This window comes from Nyctibius grandis, chromosome 9 (assembly GCF_013368605.1).
Source record: "Nyctibius grandis isolate bNycGra1 chromosome 9, bNycGra1.pri, whole genome shotgun sequence".
NCBI classification, from domain to species: domain Eukaryota; kingdom Metazoa; phylum Chordata; class Aves; order Nyctibiiformes; family Nyctibiidae; genus Nyctibius; species Nyctibius grandis.
In genome coordinates this window covers 27,339,171-27,360,001 of record NC_090666.1, presented here as the reverse complement: position 1 = coordinate 27,360,001, position 20,831 = coordinate 27,339,171, and positions in this window count along the sequence as shown.

The window sequence follows — 20,831 nt, the reverse complement described above, 5'->3', positions numbered from 1 at the left end:
AAAAGAGATGACGGATATGAGGACTCTGGAAACACAACTTGGTTCTGAAACTCTTTTCTGCCCTGAGCAAACTATGTTCCAAGGATGCTCAAAGCACTTTCCACATTAGCTTGCACTGAGAAGAACAAAGGAAAAAAAATAATCTTTCAATGGGGAAAAATATCAGAGGTCTTGATTTGGTAACTGTTAGAATAGATTAGCCTTCATCTTACAAACACATCGCAAGTAAAAACATCAGTTCAACAGGAAAAAACCACTCCAAAAGAGTATTGTTTAGGAAAAACAGCAACTGAATATTTTAAATTGTATTGTTTTCCAGAAAGCTTTGAAATTAAATTAGTTTTGAAACATTCATAATTCTCACCCTAACTCTTTTCAGGTAGCTTTACAGGAGTAATTTGTGAAGAAACATTCGGGTCTGCCTTGCATGTGGCTAGATGTGTGCAAGACAACAGCACACAGGCAGCTAGAGATACCATAGCATTTTTTCCAGCCCCACTGGCATGCTTCTCTGTAACCTTCCATCTGTTCCCAATAGGATCAGGGGAGACAAAACACTGCCTTCAAGAAGCTATACTCTTTCGGATGTAGTTTGAGTATTTAAAAAAAAAAAAGAAAAAGAAAAAGAAAAAATAATCAGAAAATTGCTGTCAAGGAAAAAAAATGCCAGGGGTGGAGGGTGGAAAGGAAGGGGATTGTCAAGAGGGCTACAGTTTCCAGAGAGCAGAGCATGAGTCAGCAGAGAGAATGATTTTTTTTTTTTATATATATATATATTACAGAGCACAGTGATGCCCTGAACACCACAACAGATGAAACTACTTTACTCCAAGCCTGTGTGTGTTTTATCAATCAGGCAGCAAGATCTCATTACTTCCTGACAGAGAAACTCCCTGCAAAAACAGCTGTGATGGTTTGGTTTTTTTTTTAAAAAAAAGCTTATTTATTTTTTTAAAGAGAGCTTAGGCAATCTACGTGCCCTTGAAGGGCTTGCCAGTATGAGCAACTTCTTCCATCTCCTTATACCTGATTTGTCACCACAATGTATGTGAACTTGCTTTTCTCTCACTGAACTTACAGCTTTGTAGGACTTGGGAGTTCTCAACGGCTCCTTTTATGTGCTTTTACATCCTGCTGAAAACTTACCCTTTCAGAAAATATTCCCATCCCCTGGTGGTTGGCTATCATGAACATCTACCACAGCAGCCAGCCCCTTTTGCTAGTGTTTATTCCACTCCATTGGCACTTACATACCACCTTTGCACCTACATTTGACCAACACTGCACCTCTGCACAGAGGACACATGAAAGCTGCACCATACAAAGTCACATACCAACTTTCTCTTACTGCAGAGACCAAAAGAGGCACAAACTGAGACAAAACTCCAGAAGCAGTCCTACATGTCTGCACACCTCCATCTTACTACTCAAGCCTTCTTTGGTGTCAGATCCAGGTGCTTCAAGACCCTTTAGTGCCCCAAACACCTCTGAGCTCTCATGCAACCTACCAAAATATCTTCTTTTGCTTCCAGTAACGTTATAATTTCCAGTCCTCCATCACATAACTTCCTGAGCAGCCTCATTATACAACCCAAGTGCCCTCTTAGGACATGTGCCATTTGGTTACCAACAACTCGCTGTCAGACTAAAGTCTCTGGCTGGCAAACCCCTGAAAGAAGGATGGCAGAAAAAGAAGGTGCAATACCTACGTATCAACTGCTGAGCTCCAGCACACCAGAAGGAAAATCAACATCATAAAATAATAAATACTTGTTATAAATTGCAGCTCCTGGAGTGTCCCAGTGACAGCTGTGCAATTGCTAATGGTTGTGTCACTAGAGACTGTTATTTCCTCCCTCTAATCCTGGGAACAGGCAGGATCCAAGGGTGAAGACTGCAGATCACAGAATCACAGAATCAACCAGGTTGGAAGAGACCTCAGGGATCATCGAGTCCAAACGTTGCCCTGACACACCCTGTCGACTGGACCATGGCACTAAGTGCCATGTCCAGTCTTTTCTTAAACACATCCAGAGATGGTGACTCCACCACCTCCCTGGGCAGCCCAGGGAGATCGCCCTATAAGAAGAGCTGCATATTTGGGTGGTGGAGCAGGGGTGCTGGGGGCAGCTGGACCTGACACATCTGAATCAACTACACATTTAGCAGCCAGGGCAGGTGTCCTCAATCAGATTCCTGTTCTTCACAGCTTTGGCCCGAAGTGCAAAAGCACTTTTCCCAAGCTACCTCAGAAAGCATCTCAGGAGTGTTGTGTTTGTGCCATCTGCCTCTCCAGGACCATCCCAGGCCCTTACTTGCCTTCAGGGCTGGACCAGGGCAATCACAAACACATTGCCCACAGAGACGGACACTTTTTGGGCAGCTTGACTCAGAGCTTGGGTCAGGGTGACCCTGAACTTTCTACATGTTGCAGTCTGATGGTCCTTCCCATTGCTGGAAGGGATAATTAGAGCTCTTCAAATGCAACCAGGCTATCATCAAAATGACCCCAAACTGTGAACCTCCAGAAAATGTAAAAGTGGCCATGTCTTGTAGGCAATTTCCCTAGACCACCAACAGCAGCTGCCAGCACTACCCAGGCCGGGAGCACCTCTGAGTTGGTTATTCCTAGGTGTTAGGAGCAAGCTCATCACTTCTTAGCTTTGCAGGTCCCAGCTGCACAGGCCAAGGAAGAGCGTTATCACGCTTGAGACTTGATAACACAGGCAGGCTTTAGGAGAAGTGGCTTGTTTCCCTGTCCCTTCTGCATGAGCACATGGCTTTCTCAGGAGAGCTGGGCTTTTATTCTGAAGCGAGAGCTGTAACAGCTCATCCAGCCCGGGCTGCGCCTTTCGTCTCACGAAGCATTCCTCCCTGTGTCTGTGAAACATCAGACGCTTTCTGTTCAAGCACATGTGGGCCCTTGACCAGCTCATCCTCTCCTCTCCCTTGTCTCTGAGTAGGGCCAAATACTTTTCTGCTCTATTTCCCCTGACTGAAATGAGTTTTGACCTCAGTGCTTTCAGACCTGGGGGCCTGAACATGTGACCTCACCACTCATTTGTATGCAAGCAGGCTGTGATATCACAGATAGAAGAGCGAGGAGATCCAGCATTGACCCAAAACCTGTAGGGGTCAGTGGAAACGCACTCAGGGATGTCATCAGGCTTTGCATACAGCTGTGGATGCTAAGTCCAGGAGCTAAAGCACTGAGCTCAAAAGAAGGCACTTGGCTGCTGGGTCCCTCTGTATTTCACCGTACTGCTTCCATAAAACATCTCCATCATGATACAGGCCCCTGTAAAACATCCTCATCATGATACAGACCCCCTTAAACCTTTGGATGGAGAGAGTTGAGTCATTAGAAAAACAGCCCACTTTTCAGATATCAGAAGGCCGAAATGTCTTCAGCAAATTTGTGTCATCAGCTCTGGAGAGCAGCTCTGCAGAGAAGGACCTGGGTGTTCTGGTGGACAACAAGTTCACCATGAGCCAGCAGTGTGCCCTTGTGGCCAGGAAGGCCAATGGTATCCTGGGGTGCATTAGGAAGAGTGTGGCCAACAGGTCAAGGGAGGCTATCCTGCCCCTCTACACGGCCCTGGTGAGGCCACATCTGGAGTACTGTGTCCAGTTCTGGGCCCCCCCAGTTCAAGAAAGATAAGGAATTACTGGAGAGACTACAGCGAAGGGCTACAAAGATGATCAAAGGACTGGAGCACTTTTCTTATGAGGAGAGGCTGAGAGCTGGGTCTGTTCAGCTTGGAGAAGAGAAGACTGAGAGGGGATCTTATCAACACTTACAAATACCTTAGGGGTGGGTGTAAAGAGAAGGGGACCAGACTCTTCTCAGTGGTGCCCAGTGAGAGGACAAGGGGCAATGGGCACAAGCTGAAACAGGGAAGTTCCATCTGAATATGAAGAGGAACTTCTTTACTTTGAGGGTGGCAGAGCACTGGAACAGGAACAGGCTGCCCAGGGAGGTTGTGGAGTCTCCTTCTCTGGAGATATTCAAAACCCACCTGGACACAACCCTGTGCAACATGCTCTAGGTGCACCTGCTTTGGCAGGGGGTTGGACTAGATGATCTCCAGAGGTCCCTTCCAACCCTTAACCATTCTGTGATTCTGTGAAATGGAACCTTCTCAAATGAGCTGTGCCACTGAAATTAGTTACCAAGTAGTTCTGAATTATGAATGTATCAGGGAAAGTCAAGGTCAATTTGCAAACAGACTGAATGGGAGGAAATCCGATGCATAAATAATCTGTCATGAACTATTCACCCGTTGCTATTCCTATTACATCCTCAATAAGCTAATAAGCAGCACTGTTGCTCAATGAAAGATTGACAGTATATTTGCCTTCTGTGGTGTGATGTGATCACTCCTAATTGATTTTGGCCACTGACTCGTAGTGCGTGGTGGATATCTGGGAAGAGCAATAACTTTAACATGCAATCATCCTGGTCAGTGACCAAGACAAGCTATTCTCCAAACATCACTGGATACTGTCCTGCATGCAGCTTCAGTGTTCCAGCTTAGCTCATCATTTGGGTGTCTTTCCTTTGGAGCCCTGAAGCACTTGCTTTCTGGAAACTAGGCCCCTCACTCCTGGCCATTTAACCTTGTATTTCAGGACTTTGGTCATTTATGGTGAAATTTTATATGTTTTTCTTTGGAAAAGCTAAACTCCTCTGTTAAAAGGACTAGAAAATCTCTGTAAAATAGTACCTGTGTGACAGACTTTGAAAGTATGTAGGGACACATCCGAGCTGCTGTGAACATTGGTGTGGGTGACACAGCACAAAAATATCTCGAATCCTAGCAGAAAGATAGCCCTCTCCTCAGGTACTGTGTTTCATTAGTATTTCCACCCCCATTACAGCCCCAAACCTCTCCCTCATCATCAAATACTCTTTTGTCTGGCCAGCTCTCCTTTCAAGATCTACTGCCTGCCTTGTCAGACTTTCACAGTGAGATTGGTCACAAGAGATGTTTCATTTATTGCTCTGAAAACAAACACCCTCAGTTCATGGCATAGGTTCATCTGCCACCAGATTTTAGGACTTCCCAGGAAAAGTTTCCCACCAAGATCTCAGACCAGAGTTTAAACTGTTGCAGTTAAGAACAAGGGTAGATAACCTTGCCTAGCTTGAAGGGATTTTTGTTTTGTTAACCAAAAGTAAGTACTGACTGGGCACACATTTAAATAAACCCCAAACTTCTTTACCAGAATGGGAGCTGCCAGCCAAGCGGGGGATTTGCTTTATAAACCAGGGCAGGTTCATACACCTGCTCCTGGGAAGTCTCTTCCATCCTGTAGCTGTGCATAAAAAGGCATCAGTGCCCTTAGCTTCTCACCACCTTCCTTTTAGCAGAGGTTGCTTGCTGATTCCCAAAAGCATTTCAGGGCAAGCTTGGCCGTTTAGCTTAAGCATTTTAAATAAAGAGACTTCACTAACACATACGGCTTCGACTGAGAAGGATCAAGGGCAATCTGTGCTGCAGAAGCAGGGGACTATCTTTAGGAGGTGGTCATGGCAAGCTGCTGGAGCAGGCTAGCATTGTAAAGTCTTCAGCTAGAAAAGAGCGTATGAATAGACAATAGACCCGAATGGCAGCTAAAGATACGGCATAGGGTAGAAAGCATCATAGGAACAGCTCTTTTTGAGGTCAAATCAAAGGCCCATCAGACCTAGTATGCTGGCCATAGCTAGGAAGTGAGGGCAAGGAGAGAGGAGCCTGCAGGGATCCTTCCCTTCGCATGCCCTCCTCCTTGCAGCTGCCAGCAGGTCAGGGACCACCAGTGGCATGGATGGACAACTCCTCCTTGAACCTGACCTGTGCTGTGCTGAATCCTTTTACATTTTCAGTCCCTGACAAGGAGTTTCTATGTTGTATTCTCCATGCCATGTGTGATTGAAAGCCCTCTCTCATAACCCTTCAAGGCACTCTCATTCCTTTACTTGTTTTCCTCCTCTGTGTCTTTCCACTATATCCTTCATGAGACAAGATGAATAGGACTGCACACAGAATCCATACACCAGGGATTTATATAATCACAAAGAGTGTTTTCTGTGCTGTTTGCTATTTGTCTGTGGTAAGTCCTACCTTCTGGTCTCTAGTGAACACTAAGCTGATGTTTGGACAGGCCAATCCATAGTAAACTTTCTGGAGCAGTGATAACTGTGTGCGCTTGTCATTGGGGTCCCTTTCTCCTGTGTGCTTTACTTTGCATTTGGCAAAATCAGATCTCATCTGTCATTTTACTGAATATCCTCCCAGTACCGGAAGATCCTTCTGCATCTCTTTGCAGTCAGCTTTAGTTTCAAATCATTATGTATTATTAGCAAACATGATCCCTGCCACACTGCTGAGTGTTTGTAAAACACTTCGCTGAAAAATCTGAAGATTTTGTCCTGTCCTTTGTTTGTTATTATTACAGGTTTGTAATTGATGACAAGTCTTTCCCTCTCAGTGAGCGGTCTTGTTAAAAGCCTCTGACTCTGTCAGCCAGCTCAGCCTTAGCTAAAGGTTGCTTGACACTTCAAATAGTTGCAATGGATTTGCGAAGTGGGATTTCTTCCTACAAATGCCACACTAACTCCTCCCCAGTCTATCAGTTTTATCCAAGTACCTACTAATTCTAAAATTTCTGCCCGTTTGTCTGACACAGAAGTCAGGCTTCCTGGTATATGGGTCCCGGGAGATGTTTTAAGAACTGGTGACGTATTTACCATGCTCCAAACTTCAGGCAGAGAGATTGATTTCAGCAAGAGGCTTCACACTACAGCAAGTGGTGCTGTAGTTTCTGATCTAAGCAACACCAGAGCTTCTGGGAGAAATGCATCTCGCTCTAGCAATTTATTGCCATTCATTCTCTCAGCTTGGTCTGATCAAGTTATCAGGGGTTAATAAGCCATCAGCCACTGGGCAAGCTGACTGCATTCATGTTCCGTTACAAAGATGGGGGATTTTAAGCTATTGCATTTTACTTCACAACACAATTGGATGCAGAAGACACATTTATTCCAGCTTTTCCTATAGGCAGTAACTAATAAGGTAGGACAATTCCACTGCTTGTAATTGCAAAACACTGCCCTTGGCACACACGATGTTCATATTCAAACTAGCTGGAAACTGCCCCAAAATATCCAGCGGTTCTATAGGCCACCAAGGGATTTTCAGCCCAAGGACAGGACAGGCACAGGGTGCAGGTGTTTTCTGAGGACAGAGGAGCTCTGTGCAAACCCTTGTCTTTACTGTAGAGCCTGGATTCCAAGCTTACAACCCCAGTCACTCCAAGAAAATTGTGTCGTGGTAGGATAAGCTGGGAGTGAGGCCGCAGGGGTTAGAGGTTAAACAACTCTTGAGTTACACACTAGCTGAAAATACATGAAGAGAACTGTTGCCAGGTTAACTCCTAGAAAAATCAGCCTCAGCCCAAAGGGCAGATAATAAATCGGTGTATAAGCTAAACAAAGTGCTGACGCAGCGTTCGCTGCAGCAGCACTCCCAGCGCCGCTGTAATACTGGGCCAGGATGAAATTCCACTGTGATTGACACTCTGCCATCACATCATTTGTTACAGATCCCATTTTTCCTCCCTTCCTCTGCTTTTCACTTCAAGGGACAGGACCTGCAGCAGCACAGCCTGCAGAGCCCTCCTTCGATCTGTTTTCCATTTGAGCATCCTCCTCTGAGGATTGACTCATGCTTCTTGACATAAAGCACTGCCTCTTTGGCCTCTTGCAAAGAAACAGCATGAGAGAATTGTCTAATTCAGACTTTTTGGCAGACTTCATATACTGTTGCATTGTAGTGTACATTTCTGGCCAATGTCTTTGCCCTTTTGTGGTCATTTCAGAACAAACCGAGCTGTCCCCCTCAACATTTTGGGTACTTTTGCAAACTTGCGATGCCTTAGACCAAACAGAAATACTTCAGGGTTTGGAGTAACTCAAACTTTGGTGGAATTATTTTAACATATGAACCATAAACACTCCTCTTGTAGTTCTGCTTTGCTACTAATTCACGGCACCGTTACTCAAAGATTTTGCTACAGGGAAATATATTTCAGCATCAGATACGACAAATGAGATGCACAACTATTATCATGGCTATTGCCTGTGTTTACGGGAGCCCTGTATCTGTCCCACACTCAGGTCTTTAAAACTTGAGCTGTAAAAAAATGCCTGTAGTGAAACATGAAACCAAATGAGACTGACCTGGACTGGGATTTGGGTGTAGATGGGAAAGTCAGGCTAAGTTCACCTAGAGAGTTGTGAAGGTTCATGAACCTTGTGAGTGAGCAAAGGTCCCATTCTGAACAAGCCTAGCCAAACATTTTCCAGCAATTTTAAACAACTGTGTGTTTGGGAACAGAGAGATCCTGTAAAATAAATAGTTTTGATAGGAAATCCATTGGAGAGAGACCTGGTGGCTTCAACAATGTTTAGCATTAATGTGTGGAATTAATTGAAAGTTTAAGCTCACATAGAAGCTGAGAAGTGTTAAACGAGTAGGACTGAACCACAAACCCCTTGTTGCTGGGGCTCCAGTTATAAATGTGTCATTTGGAGCTCTAGACTTAAGGAGAGTTGTATTTTGCTTTACTGGATAGCTGAACTATGTCTGAAATACGGATGTCTCTAGCTGGCTGAGACCTTCGCATATTGAAAGCATCTCCTCATTTTCTCCTGAAAATCCTCTCAGGAAAAATTTTTTACTGTAAACTACCAATCTGCCATTTATGCCCCTCCTTCTGGCCATGCTCAGCAAAATACTTCACAAACAGGGATGCAAGCTAACTGAAGGTTCAGTAAGCACTATTGTTAACAGAGAAGGTATTCTGCCAAAAATCACAAATATTTCAGTGGAACAGATCCTTAGAGACAGGTCCTCTGATTATAAGTATTATGAGACCCTAAAATAACGTCTGGGAATTCACCAATGTAACAGAGTTTCCCTGAGGCAAAGAACTATGCCAGCAACTTGACAGCGGCTGGGGATTTTGCTTTGGGTCACAACTCCAGCTTTTCTTTTTCCAGATTTGGCCAGAGGAAATGGAAAAAGATTTACAGTACAGCTAACAACCAGCCACCACATCTCTTGACTTATAGTCTGGTATCTAATCTATAAATTAGAAAGGAACCAAAGCCATGGCTTCAGACTTTCATTACCACTACCAGGTTCCTAGAGCTGGGGGAAAAAATACGATAATGCTTTTAAATGCCAGATTGCTAATCCATAGCCTTATTAACGTGCTGCCATGTGGCAGACAAGCTGGTCTCAAAGTGACTCTTTTGTCCCTTACTCTGTGGGTCTGGGCAGCAGTGGTGATGCACAAAACCATTTTTATTCTGCCCTGAGCTCCAAACAGGGGGCACGTTAGTGGTATTAGCCTCATGACCATGCAGTACTGTCAGCCAAAGAGGAACGTGAGTGTCAGTGGATCGAGCTATTTTGGTGATGAACCTGCCCTTGATACATCTGGCTCAAGCCCCACCTGACATGCTCACTCCAGAAGTGAACAGCAACAGGCAGGGCAGCGCAGTCAGCTCATCTGGCAGCTCAAAAAAGGGAAGGAGGAAAACTTCACAGACAGACTTTTTTTTTTTCTGCACAGTAAACCTAGAAATTAACCTTGGTTTCCCCTAAGAGAACTCCCCAACCATACCGTGATGGGCAAAGGATTAAGAATTAAGAGACAGAACGGTGGTGCGAATGCCATAAACATTACTTCCGTGTGTGCTCTGTTGCCAGAGCACACATAATAAAGCTTAATTTCCTGGTGCTGTGCCCTGACTGTAATACGCTGCCCAGATCTTCCTCCTGCTCTCAGCTGAGAGCCAAGTCATTCTATAGGATTATTTTGTTAAGAGCAAAGCTATTTGATGTGAAGAGTTTTAGCACCAGATTATGGCCACAGCTTTTTCCAGATCAGCGGCTGCAGAGGAAGAGGGCAGGAGTTGTCTGGTGATTTGAGTCAGAGCCTGGAGTTTGGGAGACCCAGGTTCAGTCCTTAGAGCAAGTTCCCCATATGTCCGGAGATAAGATACCTTCCACTGCTGTTTCCACACTGAAATATAGGGTTTGAGGAAGGTGATTATGTTAAAGACAGCAAGACGCTCACCTATTACGACAGGGATGGACAAAAGGTTTGATGCCCAACATACTCAAACCTTCTGGAAGCCAGAAGCCACATGCCTTTACAACACTCTTGAACTCCCTTGCCCTGGCCCAGTGCCCCATCTCATGGCCTGGCACCTCCACCCTGAAATCAGCTCTAGTGCTGTATGGGCTAGCAGAGACAACCAGCTCCATGCCAAGCTTCAAAATGAACTGCGGTTTCTTTTCTGCCTGATTGGAGGTGCACATGCCACTGATAGGGCCTCACCTCCCACCTCTCCTCCCCCAGAAATGCCCTTCTGCCACACCAGCAGCTCTAGAGGGAAGAATGTCTGTCTCAGGGCTCTCAGTTGGGTTGACACCAACATAACCATCATTGATACCACCATGAAGTCTTTCAGTAGTAAGTACAAGTTATTTTATAGAGGGAAGATCTTTTCAGAATTTCAGATTAGCTCCACAGTGGGGGAAATTCAAGGTATCACACATCCCTTCCACCCCACAGGCTGAAATCACACCTGTAGTCCCCATCCCACCCACCGCCATTTCCCCAGCCTGTCTCTATTTCACACACCAAAACCAGGACTTTTCTAATTTTATGCACCTGGAACAAGCTGTGACTCAAAGAACAGCAACGGAAACCATAATCATAACTCCCATAACCCAAAGCAGCCATCACAGGATGCTCTGAATCTCTTCCAACTTCATAAAACAATGGCAAAACCTCCTTTGATTGCTATGGGAGCAGGTTTTAGCTCTTTCTGAACCAATTAAATACTACTTTCTCCAGGGCCATGCCTTAGGGTTAATTCTATGTAAAATACTGACAAAGCCATATCCCTTTGAGAGCAAGAATGTAGTAGGTTAGTGGTTCCCAAATCTGTTTTAATTTTTGTGTGTGTGGAACTACTAAGCAGCAACAGAGCCCACCACATACTGGGGTACACATCTAATATGCCAAGCTCTGTGGCAGTGGGACATAAAGCTTCATGTCAGCTAGCAGGGAGCCTCTTTGAATCTCCAGCTTGGTGCAACCCATGGACCAGCTCTGGGACAGTCAGCCTGCAGGATTCTGTGGGCCTTAGTTTAGAAACCACAGGACTACATCATAAAAATAACATAGCAACATCACTTAGACTGGAGAAGAAAAAAAGTTAATTTAAATAAAACATCATGGAATATAACTATAATTACAACATTACCAACTGTGTCTCTACTTACACAGCCCTACCAGTTACTGGAAATACTGATCAACATAAAAATCTGAAAAAAAATAGTCTTAGAATTGGATACACTAGTGAATCTTTCTTCCCAGCTCCATGATGAATCCCTGGATGGCTAAATGAGAAATGAGTATTGGACACTGCACATACTATAGGTACAAATTACTAACGGTCAGAAACAAAATGATGGTAAGTGATGGAGATGGTTTTAAGCCTTGGTTAAAGGCACCCTATTAATTCGATGACTTGCTAATAGCTTGTGCCAATTGATTCCATTTTTACTGTTAATTGGATTAGCTCTTTATATTCCACTTACACATTAACTTCATTGATGTAAGGATGACCCCAGGTCTTCAGCTTCCCTACTGCAAGAACAAAACTGAAGAGAAATGCAGGCTGGCCAATGCAATAGTTGCAAGGTTTGATAATTCGAGAAACATGGCGCAGAGAAACATGGTCACAGAGATATTGAAGAACAAGTTTCAAAATATTACTCCTGAGACATATAAGAAGGCATAGACTAGTGGTCCTGAGCCTCCACCAGCCCTTGGGAAGAGGTGGTACTGAAAAGACAGTGTGTAGGAGCCATCACAGCAGCCCTTCCCATCCACTCTGCTGCAGAAGTCGTGACCTCTTCAGACTACAAGCAATGCTACAGGGATTGTGGGCATCATGTTGCTTAAAAGCTTGATGCTGAAGACTCTAGCTGAGGCAATGTATTACCTTTCACAGAGGAAATGCGGACAAATTTGGCTAAGGACATAAATAAATATAGGATCATTTTTTTAGTGCTGACTTATGTGATGAATGATTCGTGTCTAACTGTTTCCACTGTATGTTGTTCAAAACCTGGAGGTAGGGTCCTCCTTCTGAAATCAACAGGAGCTGCAGATGCTCTTGACCTCAGAAAAACAGGTTTCCTGGAGCCAAAATAAGCACCAGGCACTTTTCAACTCTCTCTTCCAGGATTTTGTATTTGCAGCATCTGTTACCAAAAAATCAAACTAATCATTGTTAAAGCCATGAGACAAATCATGACTTGTATTTTTCACATTTCCATCTAGGCCATTTTTTACATTTACTCATTCTAAAACACTCACCAAGTCTCAGTGTTTTGCAGCAGATTTTGTTTCATGCATCTATATATTGAAAGAAACCTTTAAATGTAACACTTTGTAGAAGAGATGTCAGTGTGATTTCCAACTGTTTGAGATTCTGATTATTCAAAATTTTATCCCAATGCCCAGATCCCAATATTCAGCCTCATGTGTGGACTTCTGACTGAAAGGATCTGACTTTAGTGGCACAATTATGCACACATCATTAATAAAATGTAGAACATGGCTATATATACTGCTATAAAACAGAGTTTGTGCTGGTACGCAATTAAGCACTCCGAGTACAAAGTTTGGTTTCTACCATCAAAGCTTTGTGAGCAATAGGAGTTTGCACTGAAATAGCTACATGTTTGTATCGTCAGATGGAGGGAAGATGTGATCGCCTGCGGGGAGACTGAAAGGAGGAAAGCTCTGAGCTCCCACAGATTTGCTTTTGTCAGAGGAAACACAAAGTTTAGCATAAATCTGTGCAGCATCCTTCATGCAACTTAAGACACATTACAAACAACCTTTTGAGCTAGAGACAATGTCACAAGCCATGAAGGGAAAATTTTCCAGGTCAAAAAACTATAGGTTTGACTGCCCTGGGAATAGCTGCAGTAGCGTTATAAGCTAGAGGAAATGTGTGCTGTTTTAAAAGATGTGGGCTTCTATGTTCTCAAGGTGAGATATACCATGTAATCAACCCCGGCAACAGTATCTTGGTCATTTGAGTGTTTAACTTGAAGTTTCAGTTCATCAAGTCATGTACCAAAGACCTGCAGAAGGCAGAGAAGGGTTCAGTGGAGCATTTTAAAGGTCCTTCATGCTGCCAGACAGCTCCTGTGGCTCTGGCCAGGGATGCTCTCATGCGGATGCTACCTGCCTTGGGTCCTGTGCACCAGGAGGTTAAAAGAGAACAGCTTCCACTCTTGATCCAGCTCTTGGTCAAATCTGCTTCCCATACCAGTCTCTGAATTTCTAGGAATAATCTACATGTACTCTGACAGCAGCTAAGGGAATCACAGACTATTCCTGCATTCATCTGTGGTGCTTGTTCCACCAGCCTTTGAGAATTGATGTCCCCAGAGAAAACTCAGGTAAAACAGGCCAAGCAGAACATCATACCTGGTTATCCCATGGTGCTCTCCTGAGATGATCCTGTTCTGCTTCATGTCTCTTTAGCCCTGATTGCAGCCAACTTGACTAAACCATGAAGAGCTGTGAGCCGTCTCTGCTAGTACTGTAGGGCCATTGGACTCTGGAGCATAATGTGTTTCTTGCAAGTGGCTCTCTGTGCAGACAGTCCTGGGAAGAAAAACAGACCTAGCAATGGTTACCCCCCATCCTCCTAACGTCTGTCTAGACTCAGGTCTTTAAAAAAACGATGTTGTTGCTACAAGCACCTTGCTGACAATAAATCCTTTCTAATACACCCCTTCAATGCTAGCACCTTCAGGTAACGTTGAATAGAAAGAGTAAGGTTTCAGGCTCTGTACCAAGGAATTCCTGTTTTCAAAAGGCCAGACATAACAGCTGGGAAATTTTTGGTTATTGCTGCTTTGTGTCAGCTCTTACCCATTCCTGGAGGGGTGTATAATTTCTGAAGCCTAACAGCATTTGAACCAGGCCGAGAAATCTTTGAATTATTTTTTGGCTGACATTTCACAGAGGCGGGAGTGTGTGTACTAACACATAGCTATATGTGTATTTTATATCTGTATATATATACACATGCCTTAGAGGAAGGAAGGCGGGTAACTCAGCATGTCTAGCCTTCAAAATGCTGATTCAGGAGACTGAAAGCTGCTCCCAAGTTGCTGCTCGACCAGACCCTGCCCAGCTTTCAGCAACAATGAGGCCAGGGGTGCCTGAGATATCTGTTTAGGGTTAGAGTCTAGCCTGAAAAGCAGCGGCTGCTAGCAGCACTGCTGGGCTGTAATTATTAACAGATTTGGTTTTGTGGTATTCACGTTCCCAATGCTTCCCCTGCCTTACCCACTTTCAGGGAGCTGTCTCCTCCTCCTCCTCACACATATGCTGAGCCCCTGCAGGGACACACATTGCCGTGGGCTGCAGCAGTGGAGAAACCGTAGTGCCAGCCCAGTCGTCTCCTGGAAGTTGCCCCTTGCTTTCTTGGTCACCACATTTCCATTACAGCGTGAGGCGGCTGTCCTCTCACAGGTGCCTTTGCCCTTGGATCCTGCCAGGAGCAACAGAAAGGTGTCATTTTTGCTGGTGCCTACAGTGGTAGCGTGGCTGCCCCCACACATACACACATGCCCACAATCATTTCTTTCCCCAGACTCCTTTTTGAGACACACACGTGCACAGAAGATGAGGGAATCTCCTCATTTCCAGGAAAGGCAAACAAAGCTGTCTGAGATTTAGCCCCAGAAACTTCTGGACAGGAGGTGAGACCTTCAACACGCAGGACAGAGCAGTACTGGAGACTTGAGACTAATCAGACCGAGCTCTGAGTGTTTGATCAGTCCTTTGCTGCCCTCCTGTACATATATGCCATTGGGGGCTTTGTCCTGGGTTTGCCATCCCACGCATGCTCTGCCACGGGCAGGAAGTATCCATCTGCATCAGCAGCATCGAATAGGGGAACAGACCCTCTAACCCTTAAGACTCATCTCCTGATAAAAAGTCTGAGGCATTTCGAAGCTATGGCCACCTTTTCTAGCAAAGATTTTATGCCCTGAATATTTTGCTTTCACAAGTTCTTTGGGCCTGAGCCCAAGGAGGAATATCTCCTCCTCTTCCTCCCACAAATGCAGGCAGTGGGGGCATTTCTCAGTGCTTGCCTGCAGGATCTTGAACGGGCTCTGCAGCAAGTCACCATTGCTAGGTCTGCCGGTCTGCCTGTCTGTCTGCCTCTCTCATGTGGGGATCAGGACTCTGCTGAGAAAAAGCAGATAGGGTTTCACACAATCCAAAGCACATGTACAGTAACTAAAGCTGCGTAAGCACTTTTCTTTCCTAGGGAAATTTTCCAACCTATGTTTCAAAAGAATGTGAAAATATTCCCCTCCTTTCTTGCCTGCTTCTTAAAAATACAGCCTGATGTAGACAATTCCCTCGGATGCTCTTCTCCAAGAGGGATTTAAGGCTTGGGGAGGGGCAGGGATGACAATGCTGGGAATTCATGCCCTGAGCAGCCAGTGCAGAGCAGGCCCTTAGGAAAGGACTTATCAGTCATGGAAACCACCTGAGGTTAATCATACATTATTGCCATGAGAAAACACACTCAAGCCCAGTGAAAATGGACATGTTTGGGGTTATTTTCCTCTGTTTAAGCATCGTCAGGTGTTTGCATCCTCCACAGGCAATTCAGCATTTTGGGCATCCCCTCCTCCTCCAGGAACGTCCATGCAAAAGGAAATTTCTCCATGGGAAGTAGTTTGTCTAAAAGTAATTTTTCATGGGGGAGGAGAAAAGCCTTGACCAAAGATTTCTGCCCAGCTGCTTTGCACACATATAGGCTGCAGCGACCGGCTGCTGCAGACAGTTGCCAAAAACAGAGCTCAAGGGGGAGAAGGCAAAGATAACGTCTGATAGGCAATGCCTACTGCCTACAGTCAGCCTTCTCGTGGCCAGCAACTCCATTTGCAGGAGCCAAGCTGAGGAATGAGCCTTCGGGATGGTGCCCCATGGACATGGGGCCAATGTGCTCTGCTGATCCCATGATGGCTGACCCCAGGTCATATGTCCTTCACTTGCTATGTGAGAAAAACAGATCTGCCTGTGCTGAAGCGGGTACATCCATGTGTACTAACACGTGAGCATGTACACGGCTCCTACAGACTCCTGCTTCTCTCGAGGGCTAAGCATGGAGCCTCGCCCAGGGTGGAGGGATGCCAGCTGTGAGCAAGGACCCGCGGGGCTGTGTGGGAAGAAGCTATCCCTCGAGAAATGGCTGAGAAACACATTCATATCCTCGTTTCTGCACTGCAGTTCCCCAATGCAGAGCTGAGTCATTCCAGACAGACTTATGGGAGATGATTTCCCCTTTAACTCCAAAAGCATTTGCTGGGGTATAATTATTCTTCTTTAAAAAAAAAAAACAAACCCAGAAAAATCCTCCTCCTCCAAACACTGTATACATAAAGTCATGGAGAAGGAATGATAAACTTCCAGTGTTTCTGGTGGGTCACCACATTAATTTGTAGACTTTTTATTCTTGCAAATTGTCATGTAAAAATGCCATCAAAGGTCTGCCAACAGTTCCTGTTATGGCCATTTTATTTCAAATAAAGTTTTAACCAATAAACCTACAGATCAATTTATGCAGTAGAAGGAAAGCTATAGGTTTTGGAGGAGATTAAGTTCCAAAAACCTCTCCAGTGTCTCTGTCCATACAAGTGTGCGTGCGGGTATGTGTGTGTGTCTGCGTTTGAAAGACAGACAAGCAGAGGTGAAGAGAAGCAATAAATGTTTGGGCCTTATTCCCAGTTAATGTCACTCAGCATAACTGCATTGTGTATTTGTGTCTATTTATACCCGCCGAGGATCTAAAATTACAGCTTTAAGCAGGAAGCTAAACCTAGAGTTTTTAACAAGTCTAAGCATTGAATTTAATGCTCAGGAGCAGGGGGACAGTTCTGGTACTAACTGGGAGGAGGGCTAGACTTAAGAAATTGTAATAGGAGACAATTTTCACCTTATTATCCACCTTATGAAAACCAAGCCTTTTAAAATATGCCTCAGGATAGAAGCCACAAAATCTTATTAATGTTGGAAAAGCCTTTCTGGGACTCACAGCAGCTTTCAGTCATGGAAAGGCAAAAATACCCCCAGATCCTCTTTTCTTGGAGACAGCTCCAGACCAGAAACTCCTGACACCAAACCTGCCAAAATTGTCCAGACTTGCTCAAAATCGCAAACAGAAATGGACTGCAGTCCCAGAAATGGGGAAGGTCGGAAGCCACTAACGAGGAATCAAGTTTTGTAACTGGGACCTTTCTTTGATCTCTTTTACAGGTAACTTAGTCCCTGGATAGACTTTGTGCTCAGTATCCCTTAGAGACGGGTGAGAGAGAGGCACAAGATAACTAACCCTGAAAAATTCACTGCATGGGGGAAACTAAGGCAGGCAGCTGTGAAATGACTTCTTACAATCACACCGTGGGCCAGGAATGGGACTGAAAAGGAAATCTGTGTCTCCTGGATCCCAAGGGCACACAAATGCTGAAACTGAGGTTACACATGGCCTGCAGGAAAGACCGTGAGCTGGAGTGAGGTAAAAGGCCTGACCTGTCATCGGCTTTCCCTCCCACGCCCCATCACAGAGCAGCAAAAAGCAGATGATAGGACAGTTACCCAATCCTTCCCATCCCTCCTGACTGCGGCTGGGGCTGACGTCCCCTCTCATCAGCCTGCAAAGCCCATTGCCCAGCTGTGCTGGCCACCACTCTGAAGCTCAGGTGCAGGGTGGAGCAGGTGAAGACAGGACTTCTGCAACTCCAGACAATGAGGCAGCTTCCACTTTAAAGGGAAAACAGCATGGAGGGAGTTACATGGTCCCGTCCCCAGCAGCCACTGCATCAGCTGGAGCTGCTTCCCACTGTAGCATCATTTTTATAGTCATGTTTTTAGCTGGAAAAAGTCTTCCCTCTGTTCCAGCTCTGTCCCTCCAAGCTTGTTCCAGGGGACTCTGGTAAGGGTTTGTCTGAATCTGAATTCAGCATATGACCCGCTGGCACAGAGGAAAAAAAAGTTTCTTCGGTAGCTCACAACCAGATCTCAGTCTCAGTTTAGTTATTATTCACAACAGCTCTGCCTGGAAATGACCACAAACACAAGCAAGAAGTACCAGACTGTGGGGATGACCATGCAAGCAAACGTCCAAAGCAGAACGAAATTTCTGTCTGTCCTGCTGGTTTTGGGAGAGGCTGAAAAAGCACAGAAGTCCTTTTCTCACTGTGGTCCAACAGTGTGATCCTAAAGCACCCAGGACCTAGCGCAACTCTCAGGCATGAGATTTCCTTTAATATGTGGCCTCTTACATTTTCCTTTTCAGCAGTCTCTGCAGCAATGGAGTACACTTCACAGTGCAGTCTGATTTCTAAGTGATGCACAGAGTTCATAAATGGTCAATAGAGCTCCTTGAGCACATTACAGACAGGAAAATTATACGCTACCGACAGCAAGCTGCTGGGTGCTACCCGTTGATTACTCATTTATTAAAACACAAGCCCCTTTCCAACCACTTATAAATAAAAGACTTGCTATAAAATGCAACTCTTGAAAGCACAGAAGTGCACAGAGATGAAATTCCTTCCCAGACATGGAGGTGACCTGTGTTTACTGTAAACATTATCCCACATTTAAATTTGGAAATGAAACAAGGGTGAGGCAAGGAGTCCGGATTCCGGTCAGAACTTCCCTGCAGTCGGAGGTGAGCTCTGCTGCCAAGGCTTGCTGAAGTCCTCCTGCCTGCCTGCTTTCACAGAAAACCTCTACTTTCTTTGGATCACTTTGTATGTGTTTCAGACTGGGTGGGGGAAAGGTTCATTTGCACAAACGTCTGATGAGGCTTACTCACAAGTGTTACTCACCAGCCACTTGCTTGTGGGGAAGGAGAAGTTCAAGCCCCATTCTTCGCTCAGACCCAAGAAACAGCTGCAAATTACCTTAAAGCGAAAGGGCTGGGTTTGATTCAAGATCATGTACCCTGCGGTTTGTATAAAAATGCAACGGTAGTTGGAAGGGATTTCTCTCAGCTGAAAAATCAGGAAAAACATTTATGACTATTGAATGGTCTGGGTATTTCTTGAATGCCAGAGCACAAAGATAGAGTGAGGAGCAGGGGGAATCCTTCCTCGCTGTCAGTTGTTGTCTATATGGCCAGCAAGCCCTGTTCAGCAAACCACCTCGACGATGCACTCAACCCCAGACAACCGCGTAACCACTCTGTAGCAGCACAAGGCTAAGCAATGCCTCAGTGAATTAGGACCCTAGCCAGTAAATTCTCTGTGAAGGAGTTACTAAGGAGCTGCTACCTATGGTTTGCTATAGATGTTGTTCTGACTGGTTTTTCACCCGTGTAAATGGGGAAGGGAGGCATTTGGCATTTGCAATGGAGTTATGGAAACCCCTTTTTCAGGAATGGCCCTACCTTTCTGCCTGCCTTTTCTGATACTCAGCATAAGTGAGGAGTCAGAAGTCTGCCTTGTAGATTTAACCAGCATCGCATTCCCTTTATGCGTGCTTGAAATTCCCAGTCAGGCTTTTGCATCCTACACTCATATTCTAGACGAACAAAACCAGACACTGACAACTTGAAGTTTGAAGCTTGTCCCTATTCTGAGAGGGGCTCAACAGGAAACTCAGAGTGCTTCAACCTGAAGTTTAAGAGGTCCTGCTGACGTTGAAAAATGCCTGGACATAGATTCAGCTCAAAGTCCTATCTATACAAGAACATCCGCAAACACAAAGCTGAAGCCTGACAGCACTCATATGACAGCCTGTTCTCCTGGGCTTCCCAGCCCCGCTCTGCAACTTTGAGAGGACTGGAGTGAGGATCCAGTTAGGCTGTAGAGTAGAACAGGTTGTCCTTGTTGACTGTCATGCCTTACCACAGCTCTTTCTTGAATCCAGCAGTATAGAGAGATCAGTAAATTAAAAATTATGTAAAATCAGCTTGAATTTAAAAAAAAAGAGGGAAAGAATATTTTTAAATATTCCTCCACCGCTGCATAGACTCTGTTTCCTATTAAAGGCAACTGTGTGCAGCATTTCTATGAAGATTCTGCTTCCTGTTGTGTAATATGGAATGTTAAAAATCCCAATATCGCTTAAGACGTTATTACAAACTCCAGAGAGTTTTCTATTCCCAAGAAATCTCTCCCAGTGGGAAGCTGGAAAAGATCCTGTTGAATTTACAGTAAATGCCTCAGACTCTATGTAATATTTATGGTGTCCCTCTCATCTTATCCAGGCTGGTTTGCTGTTTTGCTGCTGTGAAAGAAAAGCCTGTTTCAATGGTTAAGGGCTGTGACATTCACTTTGAAGGATATTGAAGTGGATACGATAGCCACAGGAAATGTTCCAGTCTCGCTGAGATACCTCAGAGAGGTATTCAGTCAAATGAGAATTCACTAATCTGATTCCCAGGAAAAAATCACAGTAACTTAATGAAGAAAGAGAAAGAAATGTGACAGATCTGCATTCATGGCTTGCCAGATCTGGATTCCATGAAAGCCAGAGGAAAAATTCCCATTTGCTTTCATGGGAATAGGATTTTGACCCCAAAGAACTTCCATTCAAACGGAATTATGCTGCATTTTTAAACGTTGTGAGAATTTGGTGGTGTCCATTTGCATTAAAAGGAAGTCACTGTATGATACGATGTGGATGTATATTTACATGGCCACGGA